The 17,435-nt window shown below is 38.5% G+C and overlaps 1 protein-coding gene across 6 annotated transcripts in view; it reads left to right on the forward strand.

Annotated features, from left to right (window-relative positions):
* Positions 1-17,435, forward strand: part of LOC122549745 (zinc finger protein 385D-like) — a 1,019,967-nt gene that overhangs the window by 970,270 nt on the left and 32,262 nt on the right. The gene's annotated exons all lie outside the window — the stretch shown is intronic.

Here is a 17,435-nt window from a genome sequence, read left to right on the forward strand (position 1 = left end):
GTACTGTAATAATTCTGTGATACTGTGAATATAAAATGATCTTTTCAGGATCATGTTAAGGTTGGTCTTTAATGGTATTTAGGAATTTAGTATGCCATTATAAAGCCACATATGGCTCATTCAGCAAAGTATATCATTTATAAGGACCTTTACAGCAAGATTCATAGTGTAAAAGTGGAAGTTCTTGTCGATTTACGGATTTTCCACTGATGATGGTAGGTTGGTGGCTCCACAGCAGATCCTCTGGAGGAACGTAGATTCATTCTCAACAATTTTTGTATTTCTTCATAATTTTGTTCCCAGTTTCTGTGGAATGCTGATGGCAAACACAAAGCATTTTGCTTTTATCACCACCATAGAATCTGACTAATCAAAATTTAAAAAAGAGAAAAGAAGCGTTTATATTTAAATAGTACTTTACGTGTCTACAAGATGCCCTAAAGCTCTCACAATAAATTTAATACTTTGAAATGTAGTCACTGTTGTAATGTTGGCTAATTTGCAATGTTACATACCCATAGGAAAAGTATTATACAAATACAAGTTGTTGTTATCATTATAAAGAATCATTAGCATGTTTTTTTTACTGCTTCATATGTTCCTGATTGTTGTGGTGCAAGCACATTCATCTGTCAAATAGCAATCTGTTCATGGTTGTGAGAGTGTAGCAGAAGTACCACAAATTAAACAAGAATGCAGCATGCCTGGAGCACAGCTTTCATTGGAGAATTCCATTGCATTTACTTTGGGATGGTCCATGCCAAACGAAGTCAATTCTCAGACTAGCAGATTCATTGCCATGGAATGCTGCTGATCAAATATGTTGAATGGAAGCAGGGCCCACTTTGAGGCTTTAAATAAAGTTTACTAACTCTTTAATGAAGAGACCTGGAAGTACATGTGTCTCATCAGAGAAGGTCACACTGTATAGCATTTGGAGCAGGCAGGCGTCTGTGCTGAAACCTTACTCAGCACAAATACTGGCCCAAGTTTGGATGACCATCCCTTGACCAATGGTGATCAAAGATTGTTTATCAATGCAACTGCAGAGTTGCTTAGTTAGTTTTGTAGCCAATAGATAAGTGTCCAAACATAAGATGTAGCTATTACATTGTGCAGATTTCCAAACTGATGCTTTTGGCTTTTATGAATGTATGCAAGATTGCAGAGGATAGAAAGCCTGGAACAGTTATCCACCCAACCAATGCATGACAGTGTTTTTGCTCCACTCAAACTTTTTTCCTTAGTTCCTCATCTAAAACTACCATTGTAACATCTTTTTCCTTCTCCCTCAAATATTTGTTTAGCTTTCCCTTGAATTCAGCAATACTACTTGTTTTAACCACTCCACGTGGCAGCAATTTCCATATCCTTACCACTTTTTGGGTAACTAAGTTTCTCCTGAATTCCCGAACGGACTTCTTCGTGACTATCTTATATCAATGACCTCACATGTCCTTGATATAAAAGAAGGATACCTGAAAACCTTTAGGAAAATATTGCCTAATACCGTGTGAGTTAGCACATTCTTCTCAGCTTGCCAGTGTAGCAGAATGGCACACAATGGGAAGCAATGTCCTGTGCCACACAACCTGTTCACGATAACAACTGATGTTTGTTATAATTTTACAGTTGGTGACTTCATCCCCCCTATAATTTTAGAGATTTCTTTTCTCTCCTGTCTCACACACACAAACACACTTTCTATAAAAGTGTATGTTATCATACAAGAAATAATTATTGACTTAAACTCTACAATCCTATATCTACTGCCTCCAAAAAGGTCAATGTTTCTGCAGCTAAGGTATTCTCAACAACACTTTTTATTTTCTAAATGACAACATTCCCAATTCACGCTCATCAGAAATATTATGAAGCCAGCTACAGTAGAATACCCATCAAGAGGATTAATATGTCAAGCATTGCTGACAAAAATATCTAACCACACGTTCTTTGCGCCACCTAGAGGTGGTAGCTTAATAACATATTTATCAAGGCTTAACTTTTGTAATGTCCATCATGCCTGCAACAGTTTTTGAAATGTGTAGCACCACCCAGTGCCAGCCCTTTCTCCCCATACTCTTGCAATGTACTTTTACCCAAATATTCATGCAACGCCATCTTGATTTCTTCAATTGAACATACTCTACCACACTGCAAGCAGTGAATTCCATAACCTAACCACTAACTGTGTAAAAATGTCTTTGCATACTTTAAATGTAAATCCATTAAGTCCTTTCATTGTTGTTCCTTTTACAAGTAGAACAGTTTATCCCTATCTAATCTACCAGGCCTCTCATGATTTTGAGAACATTATCAAATCAACTCTTAACCTTCTTTCCAAGGAGAACAGCCCCAATGTTTTCAATCTAACTTTATAAGTTTCTCATCCCAGCAACCATTCTTGTAAATCACTTCTGCACAAGTTCAACAGAAGGTGAACATCATCTCCCCGCTTTCGCACTCAATATTCCTCATAACAAAGTGGAGGTGACTGTATGTTTCACTTTTTGTTTTCATTGCCTGCCCTGCCATATTAAATGATCTGTGCACTGAGTAATCTTATTTCCACATCCCCTTTAGAATTGTACTTCCTAATTTTGATTGCCTTTCAATGTTCCTCCTAAAAGTAATCCATTATTTCACAGAAACTCACCTGCCATCTATCTGCCCACTCGACCAATTTGACTATGTCCTTTTGGAGTTCCATGCTATCCTTCTCAAAGTTAACAATTTTTCCAAGTTTTGTGTCATCTGCAAACATTGAAATTGTCCTCTACGTACCGTGATCTAAAATATTGCCATAACCTGGAATAGCAAGGGTCACAATGCTGAACTCTGAGGAGCTCTACGGTTTCGGTATTCCTGGCAGATCGACAGGAGGGGTGGTGAGACAGTGGTAGTTGTGGCCCTGGAGCGGGACTCCTGGAATGGACTGTAATGCGGGGATGTTGGTGGACACAGAGCCCGTTATGGAGACCCACTTCTCACCCCCATGTTGAGCAGAGCAGAAGAAGGAGAAAGAGCTTTGTTTTTTAGTTAGATCTTAATATTTTATGTAACTCAAAACGGCACCTGAGCATGGTGACATATTACACTTTTCGCTATCTTTGTTGAATAAAATGACAATCAATCATTCAATTCAATTTGGTTCAGCTCAAAAGATTTCCATTGACTTGTACTCATTGTTTCCTATTGCTCAGCCAATTTTGGATTAACATTGCTACTGTCCCTTTTATTCCATGTTCTAAGCTCTCTTCACAAGTAAATGTATTATGATTCTTCTTAATTAAATCCACCTCTTGCCATGTATCTTTTGATTCAATCCCGGATAATTGTTTTTAAGAGGGTTTCCCCACCACTGAAGTGTTGGCCTTATCTTAAAAACTTTCTTGAACAAGGCCGTAACATTTGCAATATTCTAGTCTACTGGCATCTCCGAGGAGGTCTAAGAAGCACTCTTTATTAAAGATATGCAAGCACGTCATGCATGGCTCCTGGTGTAAATCCAAGGTAGATAAGCAGGAGGCTGGAAGAACACAGCAAACCAGGCAGCAATCAGGAGGTGAAAAAGTCAATGTTTCTGATGTAACCCTTCTTCAGGATTGTGGATGGGTGTAAGAGGAGCTGCGGGTCTAATAGCAGGTTTGTTTTATGATGTAGGTAAAAACAATGACTGCAGATGCTGGAAACTAGATTCTGGATTAGTGGTGCTGGAAAAGCACAGCAGTTCAGGCAGCATCCAAGGAGCAGTAAAATCGATGTTTCAGGCAAAAGCCATTGTCTTATGATGTGGTCACAGAGGTGTAATTCCTCCTATTACTCTCTAATTGGCCTACTCCTCCTTCATCATTCTTTTACTATTTAAATGCCTATAGATTACTTGTGGATATTATTTTTGCAGACTGCGAGTCTTTTCTCTTAATTTCTCTTTGCTTCTAGAACATTTCCAACTCCCTTCTGAACCTTTAATATTCTTGGTTCTTAATTTTATTTTTGTACTGACACTCATTAGTAAACTTGCTCTTTATCTTAATTTCAATCTCCTTTATTATCCAGGAACTCTGGATTTGTTTGTCCTATTTTTCACATTTGAGGGAATATACCTTGACTGTACCCATTCTATCGCCTCTTCAAAAGTAGCCCATCATGTAATTACTGTTTTATTCCCACCAACCTCTCATTCCAGTCAGTCTTATCCAGTTCCATTGTTGGCCCATTTCAGTCAACTATCTGCCAATTGATTTTTTTCACTTTGGATAGTTGCATGTCATCCTCCATCATCATCCTGAACCTTACAATACAGTGATCACGGTCTCCTAAATGATCTCCCACAGATACCCAATACACTTGACCCAACTTATGGCCAAGAGCCAGGTCCATTGGTGCATCATTTCCTATTGGACTGGATGTATACTGTTGTAGAAAGCTCTACTGTATGCACTCCAAGAAGGTTTACACTTCACTGTCCCATACAACTGTCCAAGTATACTGATTGCCTTGCCAATTGATCCCATCTTGAAAAATAGCTGCTTTAAGAATACTAATTGAAGGATATTACGTCAAAAAATTACCTTTCCACCTATTAGTCAGGATCTGCTCAGAATGACAGAAATATTCCTGGATGTATATGTATTGCTGAGGATATTGATGGGCAAAACCAAAATCTACATTCACTGAAGGTGGCAGATCATTGTCAACATCAAGAAGGGCCAGGTGGATGTAGGTCAAATCAACTTTTATGAGGGGGTTATAGATAATTACATATTAGATCTGCAAGCACAGGCTTATTCCCTAAGATGAAGAAGAACTGCATGGTGTTACAAAAATTTTAACTTCTTATCACCATTGAAGCCAAATGTACTCAACCATCTGACGCTGTCAAGAGAGCTTTTAAGGAAAGATGTTCCAGTATGTACAGCAGGATGACCATTGGCATACAAGTGAAAAAGTCAAACTAGCATTGTCAGCAGAAACATATAATTAATGAATTAATGATTTTATGGTGATATGTATTTTACAGTGAGAAAAACAGTAAAATACAATGACAAGCTTTTACACTGTCGCATGGTCCAGTGCCATTTTAAATAACTTTAGGTATAAGAAAGGAAAGGTATATCTTAAAGAGAGTGCATCAGCCCTGAGCCAGCTCACCATCAATGATGCCTGCACTGCCACCTATACCAGACCCAACCAATGCTGAAGTGCTATTCTTGAAGCGCAATCTTTCACCGCACAGCCGATTCTCCTTCGCCACCACCTCACCGCACTGGATCCACTGTCAGCGTCACTTCTCTTGTCACTGGGCCCACCTCGTTGATGTCACTGTGATGCTCTTCTGCCAACGCCAGACCTAACCAAAGGTGAGGCCACCAATCCTTGGGCGCCATCTTTCACCACTGTCACCTCCGCTGATGTAGCAGCTGTTAATTCTGATTTCAGGTCCTGTGCTCACCCACGAAAAGTAAGTAGAGGCTCACTCGAATCCATACTGGGTTCACTTGCTATTGCCACAAGGTCCACACTGGGCTCACTTGAGTCCATGCTGGGCCTACTCGCTCCCACTGATGCTGTCTGAGCTCAGGGCAAGAGATAAGTAAAGGAAAAGAGTAGAAGAAAGAAAGCAAGAAAAGAGAAAAAAGAAAAGAGAGGTGGTCAGCGCGGATGAGCCCCAGCTCAGGAGCTCCACTCCAACACCATTTTGATGCTATATCCTTCATTGCTGTGATCCAAGGAAGAAGGAATTTGAGAAGTCAGGACATCTCCGAAAAGAGTTAGGAGATGGCATTTTATATGATGGCAAATCAAATACATACCAATCCAAAAGTCTCTTGTGAGCACAATCCAACTATCCATCATAGAACATGAAACACTTGCTCTGCAGTTCTGGATCAAAAGACTTCACACATACTTGTGTGGAAAATAATTCAGTTGCAAAACCAAACTCAAGCAATTGGAAATGATTTGGTACAAACACTGATGAGTGCACTACCTCAGCAACAACATTATCCAGTAAAAGTATGAGTTTGATGTCTGTTACAAACTTCGCAGCAAGATGTTTACTTCAGACACATTCAGCAGTTTCTTCAATATGAAAGATAATGGAAAAATTTACACGAGGAGGAGAAAGTGAGGTCTGCAGATGCTGGAGATCAGAGCTGAAAATGTGTTGCTGGAACAGCGCAGCAGGTCAGGCAGCATCAAGAAGGGCTTATGCCCGAAACGCCGATTCTCCTGTTCCCTGGATGCTGCCTGACCTGCTGCGCTTTTCCAGCAACACATTTTCAGCAAAAATTTACACTAGTATTGCAAATTGACAGTATAGACATGGAGCTGGATGGTGTACTTATGTTTAATTTGGTGATCTTGGTAAGTACAAATGAAACAAAATTCAGGAAAGAACAACTAATAATGCTGAATTCACTATGTCAAGTGGCCCATTTTGATGCTTATTAATGTTATGTAATGAACTGTAAAACTTCAATTGACACATTTGATAAGTACTGTCTTCCATGATAAACTATCACCTTAACAAAGCCTTTCCAATCCTCCTTTATAGAATGCACATTTCTGTGGTGTGATGTCTGCTTCAGATAGTCTTATACAATGCTTCAGTACTCTTGAAGTTTTCTCCAAGACGTCAGCTTTGATGACAGCCTGTCTCCCTGCATATAAGGCATTCAAACATGCAGAAAAGATGGAATTAATTCCACCTTTAAAGCAGGAGCAGTATCTCACAGAACACAAAATGACCTGGGATTTCACTTTTATAAAATTGATAAGGACTATATCCTCTAGTCATCCAGAGTGATTTTATTTTTTGTATGATGTACGCATGAGTAGTGTCAGCTTGCGTTCTAATTAATTAGATGAAGCTTTAAGCAGTGGTTCACTGATCACTGCATGCTTTCTTTCACAAGGTATACTGTTCAGAGGACTTTTGGTTGTGGTAAACATGACCATGATGTTCTTGTTTTCCAACATCATCAACAACAATAAATTCTCTTACATAATCAGACAGAACCTGGTCCAGTCCATTGATATCTGCATTCTCCATCTGAACTAATTTTCTATTTCTCTGTATTACCATTTTGGTTCTTGTGGTGCATTTCATGTCATCCTAGAAAGATTAAATATGGTCAAGAGATCAATAAAGTTAGAATTAAAGTACTTCGGCCTTTTTCCATCTCTTTAAATCCGTGATAACTACCTTGTTAAAGTCACATGCCAATGGAGCAACAGGGTCCTTCAAAACATCTTGGAAATTTCACAGTACTCACTTATCCCTTCTATTTGAGTTGTGTACAATTTATCAATCACATCTGTAACTTTAGCAGGACCTCTTAATCTTTGACAAGTAGAATGAAGAAATTGTATAACGTAAAGAAAATATAATTTTCATTCTCTCTGGTTTTATAACCTGTTTTCATTAATACTTGTCTGACACGCTGATGCGAAACAGCAGGTTCGGCAAACAAATAGAATAAAGGGTAAACTGCAGATCAGTTCACTTTCCAGAAACACCTACCTTGTGGCTTTTTCATAACAGGCTTATTCAAATGATATCTCATGTAGGCTACATAAATATTACAAAATGGTTTAATGTAGTCATTTTACTTGGAATTACAATTCTTCTCAGTGATATCAATGTGTCACTACCACCAAACCTAAAGCAAGATGGTGGTGGAAACTAAAGCAGACTGCTGTCTGTCCAACTGTTCTTCTCTCTCTTTGGGCTCTATCCCTCCCTATAGCTTACTCCTTAATCCCTCCCCGACCCTACCTTCTGCTTATAAACACACATTTTCCTGGCTACCATCAGTTCTGATGAAGGGTCACCGGACCCGAAGTGTTAACTTTGATTTCTCTTCATAGATGCTACCAGACCAGGTGAGCTTTTCCAGCAACTTCTGGTTTTGTTAACATTTAAGCCAAGTTGTTCCACAGACTGTAAAAATGGAAGAACCATCTAGCAATGCACATTAAACAACTGTATGACTTAAAACTTCATCATAGGAGTAAAACACCTTGTCAGCCACAGAATATGTTCAGACAGACCAATAATCCTCTTTCTTGTCTTGAGGACCCAACCTCTTCACTTTGGGCAGTTGATCCCACAGTGGTACTTTTAATGATTCCCAAAGCATGTATTAATTGCTCCTTGGATATTCTTGAAAGTGATTTGCCTATAAATGGGATTTCAAAATTTATCTTCTGCTCTCTTAGCCAGATTTGTTAAGTGTACTTTCACCCTCATTGTCCCTTTTATTAATTTTTCCATTGCATTGATATCTGCATTCTCCATCTGAACTATTTTGAAAACTGGCAATCATTGAGTTTTAAATTCTTTGGAATGGACCCTTCAGAATGTCTCATTATTCCTTGAACTTTGAATCAACTGACTATTTTTCTTAATGCAGCAGGCAGCTGGTCCAGTGTGCATCTTCTTCAAGAACTGAGCACCTGTTAAAATGTGTAGCCTGTCATTATAAGGTTCACATAATTTAAAAGCAGTACTACATTAAGGATCCCCAGTTTGAATTTTGTTAATGTTTTTATGCAATATTAAAGTGAATGAGATATTCTTCCATGGAATGACCAGAGGTTTTCTAAAATATGTCAAATTTTGTCTGTGCCTCAAAGGCATTTAACAAATCATTTTTTTGTAGACTTCATCCAAGAATTCTGAAAAAAAAAGGTTTGAAACCTTCATTTGACTGACAAGTACCCAACTCAAATGCATTTCTGTGTCTTTGTCCTGTAGGAAGTGTAAATGCTAAGGTCATAACTTTTTTTTCTCTTTGATATGGATGTAACTTATGACCAAATGTTTATTCTTTCACTGATCATATGATTCAGACTCCAAAACTGTCAGAAGATAACTATATTCTAACCAGTTCCTGCTATCTTCCACATAGTCCACTAGAATTTCAGTTCTCTGTCCTAATGTTTTCATATTTTTCAAACTTTAAATATAGGCAGCCATTCTCCATTGGTACGTTATGCTTCAGGAAGCTAGACAGCAGGACAAAAAACTGGAACCAGTCTTCAATTAATTTTATAAGCATTTATTTAAAAAGATACACATGACAAACACAGACCTCTTAACCCAATAATCAACCTTTCAGGCTATCATTTTTATAATGGCACAATTATATCCTTCGTTATTTCTTACTGCTTCCCCACAATTTATTACAATTAACATGCATTTTTTTTGTCATGTGTCATAGTTAGTAATGTTGGTATAACATTGAGAGTCAAGCTCATGGTATCATTGCTATGTGATAGCATGTGACCTGAGGGCATAACTATCTCAGACCCCATCTTAACTGGGTCACTTGAAGCATACGATGTGTTGGAAGCATGTTACTTTTTTCTTAAACAGTGTATGCCTGTGAATATATCAGAGAGCTGTATTAAACCTCTGTTGGACCTCTCAATACCATTTTGCCCATATCCTAGTTTCTTATGTTATAAGGAATAACATCCACTTTGCTGCATCAGATAGAGATACCCTGCTAGAGATAATGATTACACAATACAATTGACACTTAATAGAAAATGGAGAAAGTAGTAAGCCACAAATATATGGTCTCTGAATTCAGTTGTTACGAGACTGGAGTGTGGAATCAATTTAGATAGAAATAAAGAATAACAAAGGAAAGAGCTCACTTGTGAGAGCCATCAATAGGCTCCTGAATTTTGCCTAGTTTAGCACAAGGCATGAATTGGGAAATAATAAAGTCACATAAGAAGAGCACTGTTGTTGAAATGGGTGCTTTCCAACTGCATATTGACTCAACAAATCAGATGGACAAGCATAAAATGAAAACAAATTCACAGAATTCACTCGGGATTGTTTCTTCAAGCAATAAGTTGCACAACCTGACCCAGAACAGGCTTTATTTTAAGATCTAGCAATATGTAATGAAGAAGGATTAATAAGAGTTATGAGTCCTCTTGGGGTTATGATTGAATTTTTAATTCAGTTTGAACTGTGTAATTTGAGACTCAAACCAGTGTTAACTTAAACCCAACTACAGAGATATGAAGGAAGAATTATCTAAAGGGAGCTGGGAAAGTAGATGAGCAGTGGCAGACATTTAAACATATATTTAATAATGCTCAGCAAAACTGTGTTCTGGTCAAAAAGAAGGATGAGATGGATGAATGATGCATGATTAACAAAGGTAGTCAAGGAGTATATCCAATTAAAAACTAATGTGTGTAAAGCAGGAAAAACTAATGGTAGACCAAAGGCCAGCTATGAAAAGAAAGAGAGTAGCCAAAATGAATGTGAGGCCTTTGGAAGATGCACCTGATGAATTGATAACAGGGAAACAGGGAAATGCCAAATAAGTTAAACCAGTATTTCTTCATGGTGGAGGCCCTGTAAGTACCCCAAAGATATTGAATAAGAATAGTGCCAACAGGAGGAAAGCTCTTAGACCACAAGAAATTGGAACAGGATTAAGCCATTCGTTCGTTCAAACCTGGTCCACCTTTCACAATGGCCATGGCTCATCTGACGCTCCTCATGTCAACATTCTTGTCCTTTCTGTCATAACCTTTGTCAAGAATCTACTTCAGCGCTCAATATACACAAGGACTCTGCCCCTGCAGCTCACTGTGACTAGGAGTTCCAAAGATGCTCAACTCTCTGACAGAAAAAAAATCCTCATCATCTTAGTCTTAAATTGGCACCCCTTAATTCTGATACTATACCCTCTGGTATTATATTCAAGCCCCTCAGAATTGGGCTTGTTTCAAGAAGATCACATGTATTCTTCTAAACTGGAATGAATAAAGGCCTACGCTGTGTGGCTATTCTTGATTAATCAACCCCTTTATCCCAGACATCACCCTAATGAATCCCTTTTGAACTGCTTCCAAAGCCAATATTAATTTAATACGAGGAGTAAATCTGTACACAGTACTCTAGTTGCAGCATCACTAACATCCTGTGTAACAAGACTTACCTATTTTTAAAATCCAAACCTTGAGCAATAGCGACCAATGTTCCATTTGCTTTCTCAATTACTGGCTGCACTTGCATGCAACTGTCTTGTGTTTCAGATAAAAGAATAGTCAATTCCTTCTGCGCTGTACTTTTTTGAAGTCTGTATTGAGTCAATCAGAGTAGGTATTCGGGTGTAGTCAAAGGTCAATCCTGAACCAAGACAGTTCAGGAATTTTATACATCACTGATGTGAATACACTTGGAATATTATGCGTTCAGTCTTTCTTGTCACTAAACTAAAGGTTATTAAAGCTGCTCAGCTCAACTTCTGCCAATACCCTCATCCATTCTTTTGTTACCTCTGGACTTGATTGTTCCATTGCTCTCTGGGATGTTTCTTATAAACCTAAGCTTGTCAAAGGTCTTAAGATGCACCAAGTTATGTTCATGCATTTCTCCTGTATTTGATGACTTACATTGGTTCCAGAAATACCTTGATTTCACTGTTCTCATCTTTGTTTTCCAATCATTCCATAGCCTTGCCTCTCCCTACATCTGTAATCTCCCAGTCCAAGAACCCTCGAAGACATCTGTGCACATCTAATTCTGATGTCTGTAGAATTCCTAAATTTAGTAGCTCCAGTATGTTAACAGTTTCTCCTCACCTTTCCCCACTTCTGCACCTTTTTCACTTTAAAGTTCTGCTTATGACCCACTTCTACTTGACTAAAGTTTTGATTAACAATCCTAATCTCTGTAGATTGGTGTCAAAGTTTATTCAGTTATATTCCTGTGAAATGTCTTGGATGTTTTAACATATTAAGGGTACTATCAGGGTGTAAATTGTTCCTGTCATTGCTGGTATGGAAAAGAACAAGTGGAGTGATAGTAAGCATGGTGAGATTGGACTATAAACAGATACTATGTAAACTTGGGGTACTCATTGCAAAAGAAAAGGTTGAGAGGTGACATGACTGCTGTCAGGCTTCTGAAGGTATGAGATACTATGAAGTATGATGAGTTATTTCACCTTGTCTGGATCAGTTGTATTAGATGAGACAGTCTGAGCCAGAAGAGAAATAAAGTTAAAATGAATTTGCTGCAAAAATATTTAAAGTGAGCAAGTAATCAATCTTGCACAGACACCCGAGGAACATAATGGAAACAGTTACTATTGATTAATTCAAGTGCAAATGCAATGGATTTCTTTCAGTAAATAACATCTTGGAATGCAGTTTGTGAAACAGTTGAGACATGGGGTGTAATTTAACAGCAGTGATGGGGGTCCCATTCAGCAGTTAGATAATGGATGGGAGCCTTGCATCACCTTCTTAGGATGTCTGATGCTATTCTGAAGTAACAGGCATTTACCTGGACAATGACCAGCTTCCCACTGCGTTAAGGTCCTAATAGAGTGGAAATTCTTCCCAAGAGCTCTGCAGTCCCAGAAATGGCATTAGGAGCTGTTTGCAGAAATGTATATCATGTACAAGCTTGATTGTCATTGTCATTAATGCTCCAACTTTGCGGTAAAGACTTCCACATGGGTTTGTCACAGCCATTGAAGCAAGAGCAGTGGCCACGGCCAATATTCACTAGAACCTGTGCAAAGGATCAATCCTGTGGAGTCAGATAAGTGGGACAGGATAGAATTCCCAGGGATGGATCTCAGGCCATGGATGGGGACGATGTTGATACTAAGGGCAGAGTGCCTTCCTGTAGGCCTCCTCTTCCCAATGCTGCTGGGATGTTCATTGCATTTTTTCTGAATATGTTGCAGAGATTCATTGCTACAGTGAGTCATTAATTCCTCGTTATTGTATAATATTACTTTCATGATGGAAGAAAGCAAATGGATCTAAGTTTTTTTTTAATCGAGCAATTTATGTGTTTCTGTTTCCCAATCCTTTACATTTCTGAATAGCAATGCACCACACCGCTTGGCCTCCAGTCAAATGCCAGGTCCAAATTGATCTAGTGAAGTGAGAACTTCAAACTATGAAGCCCCAAACCGCTGCCCTGACATCAGTAGTCTTGAATAGGGTGAATGGAGATCAGTCCATCAGTCCAAAGCTGACTGGAGGCAATGATTTTTTAGGTAATGTTGTGGGGATGTAGTTTTGAATCCCACCATGATATTAATCGTATTAAATTCAAATTTGGAATTAGTAGTCTAAAGATGATCATGAAATCATTGCTGGAAAAACGCATCTAGTTTACTAATGTCCCTTAGGGAAGGAAAGTGCTGTCCTCACCTTAACTGAGCTACCTGTGACTCCGACTCTCCACAATATGGTTGACTCTTAACTGCCCTCTGGGCAATTAATGTTGGGTAATAAATGCAGTACTGGACAGAAACATCTGTATCAGTGAATACATATTTTTGGATGTAGGTTTGCTTGCTGAGCTGGAAGGTTCATTTCCAGACATTTCATCACCCTACGAGGTAACATTTTCAGTGGGCCTCTGGACAAAGCACTGTTGATAATTCCTGCTTTCAATTTATATGTTTGGGTTTCTTTGGGCTAGTTATGTCATTTCCTGTGGTGATGTCATTTCCTGTTGTGATGTCATTTCCGGTTCTTTTTCTCAGGGGGTGGTAGGTGGGGTCGAACTCGATGTGTTTGTTGATAGAGTTTCAGTTGGAATGTCATGCTTCGATGAATTCTTGTGTGTGTCTCTGTTTGGCTTGTCCGAGGCTGGATGTGTTGTCCCAATCAAAGTGGTATCCTTCCTCATCTGTATGTAAGGAGAGAGGGTCATGTCGTTTTATGGCTAGTTGATGTTCATGTATCCTGGTGGCTAGTTTTCTGCCTGCTTGTCCAAACTAGTGTTTGTTACAGTGCTTGCACAGTATTTTGTAAATAACATTAGTTTTGCTTGTATAGAGTCTTTTAAGTTCATTAGCTGCTGTTTTAGTGTGTTGGTGGGTTTGTGGGCTACCATAATGCCAAGGGGTCTGAGTAGTCTGGCAGTCATTTCCGAGATGTCTTTTATGTAGGGGAGAGTGGGTACCCAATGAACACAGTCTGCAGATTTCTCAGCAACAAACCCAGACAAACAGACAAAATGCATCCAGAAACCCTAGACACTATTCAGTGGGATGCTCTTCAGAAGATCGGTGTAGACTTGATGGTTGAATGGTATGTTTCCACACTGGAGGGATTCTCTATTCTAATTATGCATCAGAGGTTATATTCTTGTGAATACATTTTCTAGAGTCCAACAGTGACAAGTAATTGCTGAAGGATTCAGAAGTTGTAACAGAAATACTCAGAGAGTCAAGTGTTTTGGTTCATTGCTGGAAAAATAATTAAATGCCACCCTGCATATTTGAAAAATTACCACTATAATGATTTCATCACAGCCCAGTATTTACAACATTAACGTAATACTCTAAACCTTCCCAATGCAATTCTGACAAGTTGATTTTTGTGCTGCCATGTCCTAACTCTAAGCATTGTCAGAGATTGAAATAGTTGGTGGAGTTGTCAAGGAACAGAAAATTTTGTTTTTTTTTGGACTGAACACATATTTAGCAGTGTTCAGATTTCCCCATATTTGACATTGCAAACAGCAGTTATTGAAAATCTGAGATTAAAATGGAAAATGCTGGAAATACTCGGCTATCTGGCAGCAACTGTGGAGGGACAGAGTTAATGTTTTTTTTCTCCAATTCTGGTGAAAGATCGTTGATCCGAAAGGCTTGCTGTTTCTCTTTCCGCCAATGCAGCCAGATCTGCCAAGCATTCCCAGCATTTCCTGTCATCATAAAGGTTTGGTGTTATAAAATCCACTTTGCAGTACTGGGTTGTTACAATGTCAGAATACGAAATTTAAAAGCAATATCAGATAAATTGTTAACCTAACTTTGGGTAGTACAATTTACTGAGAGTTGAAATTGACAGAGCAATGTAAGTCATAAAGAATGACAAATTTGTTACATTTCAAAACTGAGGATGAAAAGCTTCCACTGTCTTTTATGGTATCAGTAGTTATTGTCCAAAGGAAGTCATATCATGAAAGGAGATTATAAAATGCTTAGTCTCCAAATGCAGACACGGGAAGTATCAGAGACTGGAAGCTAATGGTAACAAAATCTAATGTTAACAGAATTGCAGAATTGGCCTATATTATTGATATAAAATCCTTCTTCTCAGATCATGGTATAGCATTACATTTTTCCCTGTCAGTCAAAGAACTGTTACAGTAATGAATGGGATGGCAAAGTTTATTTGAGCTTTATTCCACTGGCACCAAATTACCTCGGATAAAACACCACGTAATGGAGTCATTTGCAAAATTACAATCATGGCAAGGAATTTGCATTGGCTATGTGGAGATCAAAACGACTAAGGAACAGAAAGTAGATTTTTGTGGTGGATGTTGTTTCTCAGTCTGGATGAAGTATGCTGTGGTGTTTTCCAGTGATGGATGGCACACATGCTCATGCTGAGAATTATTAACTATTAACAATGAACTTTGGTGGAGAGGGCATCATTTCAAAGTTTACAAAGAGAATGAAACTCAAAAGTGTACTCTGTTATAGGGATGCAGAAATGTGTAGTGAGGATTAATATGACAACTCTTACAAATAAATGACAGTGCTATTTTATGGTTCTAAAAAATAGATGAATGTTTACTTTTCAAGCTAAAGAAAATATTTGTTGAGTACAGGCCATAATTCACCTTGCAGGTACATGGTGATAAATAAAACACAGTGCCTAGACCTTGGCAACCAAGGTGGGTAGATCAAATAGAGACATTTCTTGACTCACCCGGTTAGTCTTGGTAAAAAAAAAAGCACAATGGGGCACAATTTGTGTTTCAGGGGTTTAGAGGGAGAAAGCTGCAGTTTGCCAGATGGAGTCATGCTCACTGACCCTGGGTGCAGTGCAACTCACAGGAATGGACAAGTCCCCAGGCAAGCTAATTAAAGGGCACATCTTGGTCCACTGGAATTTTATATTAGTTGTATTGAGAAGATTTTAGACTCTCTCGCTCTCACCCCTCAATCTGACATTCCCCAAACCCTATGGGCCCTTGCACACTCCATGCAAACTCATGCCAACTCAGTGCCAATGCAGTACCTCTAGCTACTCTCCATGGTTCATCTGTCTATCCAACTCAATGACAAATCATGCACTTTTCATTTCTTTTTCCCCAGTATGAATAACTGTGGGGAATACTATAACAATGACAAGTGTGGACCTGATGAGAGAGGAAAAACACTCATTTACAAATATTCTTTTGAAAAATATGTTGTTCTACAACTTACCAATCAGGCAAATCATTCAAATATCAAAATCAGATGCATTTGAGGCTTCAGCATGAGTCTAGACCAGTGAAGACTTTAGTTCAGCAGGGTGTTCTGTTTTGTCAAGTGAAATGAATTGTTGATTTCACTTGATTGATATCGTTGCTCCTGCTTGTAGCTATTCCTGCCAGGAGGTCTGCTGTTATGTTTTGCCATAGTCATCTGTCTATGCCATTGTCACACATTGTAGCTCATCCAAGTTATGCAGAAAATTGATATCAGACTCAAAACATTAACTTTGCTTCTCTCTCTACAGATGTTGCCAGACTTGTTGAGTTTCTCCAGCACCTTCTGTTTATAGTTTATCATGAATATGTGAAGCTTACCCAGAAAAGTAAAAAAAAGCAAACAGGAGGTACAAATTTAAGTTTCAATGCCCTTTTATAACATTAGTTCGGCTCAGTTTGTTTCATATTTTTTGATGGTTTTAGTGAGATGGCTCAACTTGTAATCAGCTGACTGGCGTGGCCATTTTAAACTACGACTTTTTCTTCCTTTTTAATATTCATTTTATTCCATGAAGACTTTAGGTGTTTAAACAGATAAGAAATCCATATTTTATAACTAACACCACATTACGTAATCCAATTGCATGAAGTTGAAAACACATAAATCTCTGTTTGCAATAGTGTTTTGGATGCTCTTCTTTAGTTTGTTGGAAAGGAGAGGAAGTAATTGTTAGGTAGTAAGAAGTCCCAAGTGTACAAGTCAATACATTAAACGGTGTAGTGCCTGTAATGTGTTACAGGACGCAACAAAGGGGAGCACTCATAGTTCTGATGCTACCATGGGATGGTCAGAAGCTATGCATAAAAAGACGCATGGTGTCTTTATTCGGAAACATTGTTGCTAGCTTCTTGGAACAATACTTATGGCATTGGCAAAATCAACCATCACTCTCTTCACTGTTACTGAGCTCTTTGCCTGAGCATATGGTAACCATTATTGGCAACAAGAATATCCTCCTTGCTGTTTATTTGCACATTCTGCATTTATTTTTCAAATGAAGTATCATTAAGCATACTGAAGGGAACATTCGCTAACATATTTTCACTGATGGAAGAAATCAAACAATAAATGGGCACAATCTAACAATCAAAAGGAACAGGCACCATCAGACAAATGACAAATATAACACGATGCCAATTTGTAAACGTC

This window comes from Chiloscyllium plagiosum, chromosome 5 (assembly GCF_004010195.1).
Source record: "Chiloscyllium plagiosum isolate BGI_BamShark_2017 chromosome 5, ASM401019v2, whole genome shotgun sequence".
NCBI lineage: Eukaryota > Metazoa > Chordata > Chondrichthyes > Orectolobiformes > Hemiscylliidae > Chiloscyllium > Chiloscyllium plagiosum.